Source organism: Halyomorpha halys, unplaced genomic scaffold, assembly GCF_000696795.3.
Source record: "Halyomorpha halys isolate HHAL.00 unplaced genomic scaffold, Hhal_1.1 Scaffold5.1, whole genome shotgun sequence".
Taxonomy (NCBI): domain Eukaryota; kingdom Metazoa; phylum Arthropoda; class Insecta; order Hemiptera; family Pentatomidae; genus Halyomorpha; species Halyomorpha halys.
This window is the reverse complement of record NW_027106871.1, coordinates 1,235,592-1,239,719: the sequence shown is the minus strand read 5'-3', so window position 1 is coordinate 1,239,719 and position 4,128 is coordinate 1,235,592.

The following is a 4,128-nucleotide window of genomic DNA, read 5'->3' as shown; positions in this document are numbered from 1 at the left end:
CTGAGAAATTCATTTAAGTGATTCCCCCAAGATGGGAATTTGTATCTAACGTTCCTTTGTTTTTGTATCTAACGTCCCTTGCGCACCTGACTTCAATAATTGTGCACGGGATCAATTTTTACAACATAATTTATACCGTCCGCTAATAATTCGTTGATTTTTTTATTCTTTAAATTGTTGCACATCATTATTTTAAATGAGAAAAAACCACCCGGTTATCACTCTTTTGGCATATCCATCGTTGATTACTTCCAATAGCTTGTGGAAGAGAAATGGACTCGTCTTGGCAAAATTTTGTAAGATCTTATTGGTACCACTTTATAAGCCTTTTATGATAGGGAAAGCAAAATCCTCTAATGAAATATCTTTCTTATAAACTATTGAAGACAGAATTGGTAATTCTTAATTGCTAATTAATTTCCATAATTTTTAAGGCCCTAGAAGTACTAAAATAACCAGCCAGATAAGGAAAGGAGAGAAGGCTTATAATAATTGTAGTACTTTACGGCTTGTATCATAAAATATTATAATATACGATTTGTTATTATAAAATTTGTGAAAGTATTTCTTTTTCATTGTTGGACCCTTTCACGTAATGTAATTTTATTGGATTGAAGAAAATAGAAAACTTTACTAAAAAAAACCTTTTTTTTTCTTGAGAAAATTTTTACATTCGACATTCCTTTGAGTCATTGATTTATTTTGTAATTAATAATGGAAAAAACCAAGTACATATATGAATGAAATTATGTGACGATGGGCATAAACATTTTTATCAATGAAATGCGGAATCAACAATATTTTCCAACATTCAATAGGCTTCTTCTTTTTTTTTTTTTTTTAATAATCCCCCACTACCATTTCATTTTATTTATTGAGTTTCTAAAGAAATTTAATTTTATAAAATATTTGAAACATTTTATTCAGCAGAATCATTGTAATTATATATGCTGTAAAAACTTGTTAAATGAAAAACAATATTTCTTAGACCATTGAAAGCTCCAGAATCCCATTACTTATTTATATCAATAACCAGTTAACAGATCAAAGGATGAATTTCTAATCTGTAAAAAAAAATCAGTAAAATTTTTAGTTTAGGTCTACTCAAATATTGCTATAAAATGCTTAGAGACGATTTAGTAATAAAATATGAACTCTAACTTAATGCCTTCATGGCATTTGTTCCTACAACAAACTCACTAATTGTAAATACACTTTTGAGCTATATCCTGTTCAGTAGTAGTGATGTATCTTGCATAAATTTCATTGTATTCGAAATAATAATTGAGTATAAACAAAATATCATAAAACTTATTGGATTGGTTTTCAATAGAATAATACTTACAGTACACAGGAAAAATAATGAATATTTTTAAAAGATCAATTCACTAACCAGGACCACAAGAGTCCTTTCGTTACTCTTGAGTAATATTGAAGATGGCTCTGAAAGTCATCCAACAAATCTTCAGACAGCAGAAAGGCCCCTGAGGGAGAGATATTAAAGTGGAATACTACTTCAAAATATTGCTTCTTTTCTTCATTCTCCAACGTCTCTTGATCAGTAAGACATTAAAAGCAGTGATTAAATGGTTTTAGATTTAAAATTAATTTTTCTATCCCTTCTCATGATAGGGCAAGTTGCTAAAATTAACTTTCGACACTCAATATGCGATACAACGTTTTAGACACATGAGCAGCCCGTGAGTATGAATATCAAGACCAAAATCTCTAGTAATAAATATTGACCAACCCAGGTGGAAATCGAACCCAAAACCTTCAGAACCAGGCCTCGGTCCCTACATGCTAAGCTATCAGGACCTCCTATAGATCATTTAATTTATTTATTTGCTTAATTTTTAGGTGCCGTATACAACTACAGGGTTAGAGCCACCGTATTCTGGATTTTGTGGTTACATTTCTTCGTACAGGTTGTTCTCCTTTAAGAACTTTAACATATTATTCTAATTTTCTGGCAGTAAGGCTTGACGTTGTCCCGGAGGCCAAAAGACGTTCTCGATGATTCCAGCCGCGAACAGTGTTCCAGGATATGCTTCATCGTCAGGATACATTTACAACTATAAAATGTCGGTGGAGGATTTCTTTCAAGAAGATGTTTTCGTGTTAATCTTGTATGTCCGATCCTGAGTCGGGTTATGATGGATTGTTCACGGCGATTTTCGATGATTGGCGGTAATGGTTGAGTATCACCAAGTATTGTCTTCATTTTATTTGTTTCAGGTACCTTGGACCAAAAACAGCGCCATGCTCCCTTGCTTGGGTCAGAACCGATTTATGGTAATCATACAGCGCCAAGTTACAATCAGGCACTGGAAATAGGGTGCATGCTTCTTTGGCAGCTGTGTCAGCCAGTTCGTTTCCCGTTATACCCATGACTGGGGACCCACAGGAAATTTACTTTTTTATGTAATTTTTTGATTAAAGTTATGATGGAAAAAACAATGTGGTTGTGCGAAATTTGAAAATTTTGAATAGCCTTGAGGCTCGAGTATGAATCACTACAGATCACAATGGAGGAGCCGTTTACTTCATGTGCTAGCGTTAATGACAAATAGATTGCATAAAACTCGGAGGAAAACAGATTTAGATCATTTAAGATTGCTTCTAAATTGAAGTATTGTAATCGGCAATAGTATGTTGAAGTACAGCGGACATTTTTATATGTTAACTGCTAATAGCAGTTCCTTCTGTTACTAAAGTATTTAAAAATGGAGAGTATGTGTGTCTCCATATTATGCCATTCTTTTAGAGTGCTATTGATCTTCAAAGCTCTTCAGAATGTGTTTACAAAGATTTATTTTATAGTATATTAATTACTGTTTAAGGTTAATGGTATCTCTCCTGCCTCTGTAATAGTTCATTTATAAGTTGTTGTTTTTTTTTTTGATCTCCTATCTCGCGAATTTTAATTGCTAACACTTGGATGACATTTAAACTTTTTAATTTGGGATAATTTGTGGTTGATCTTCTGGAGTTCTGCCCTGTCTTTCACTAGTGGGAGTGGGAGCTCGGTTTGGAGTCTCTCAGGTCAAATGTAAATATTGTAAATAGGAATGAAATTAAGAAATTATTTTACTTTAATTTTGTTTTTGTATTTATTTGTTTCCTCCTCTTCAATTTCTTATTTTGCTCTCATTTAATTTATATATTTGTAAATGTGGCATGAATGAGCTCGTTCATACATATTACTATTGTCTAAAAATATGACAGAATGAAATATTACAAAATAGAAATATAAAAAAAAAAAAGTTTTCAGAAGGAGGAACGTAAAAAATTGTTGTCTTCTAATTTATTGCATATGAAATATCCTTTAGACTCAGGGAACCATTAAACGGTTATAATAAGAGATATATATAACAAAAAAAATGCAGACTTCTATACATCCTAAATGTACTTCTAATCATTCTAAATCAAAATTTTGGCCATTCTTTTAATGCTGATGGCTATGTCCAGACTTCGAACAGAGATTCGCATTCAATGTACCTCAAGTTGTCTTTGAATGTTACAAACTTGTTTTACTGCCCCATTCTGATCAATTCCGTACAGATTTTTGTAAAATTTATTTTGCAGAATAAAGTTTAAGCGAATCATATAGGGCAGGCAATGGAGAGGCATAACCGACTGCCTGGTCGGTAGGAAATTGGACACAGATTGACTTGCAAATTGGGACCGCTCGAGCTTCAAATATTGATTAAACAACCATAACAGGCTTAGTCTCTAGGCTCCTTAACCTCTCACCCTTCCTCTCATAGACCGCCAATTTGTCAATATTAATATACCGCTTAGTTACTTTTCATTTTTTTTTTCTTCTAACGCATAAACTAGAATTAACTAACCTGAGTAAAAAGTGTAATGAAGAGACAATAATTTCAGTTAGCAGTATATTACTAGATAATTGTGAAATAAGCCCATAAGTTTCTCAGAAAAGAGTAAAAAGTAAACTAATCAATGTTTCGTCAATCAAGACAAAGAAAAATATCTGATCGCCTACCTGCAGACCTTAGATAGTACACCTCACCTCAACATAGAACATCACTTTAGACGTACAGTAAACCTTCAACGTACACTAAATCAGCGTATACTAATATATGAAATTGGATTAGCAAACAA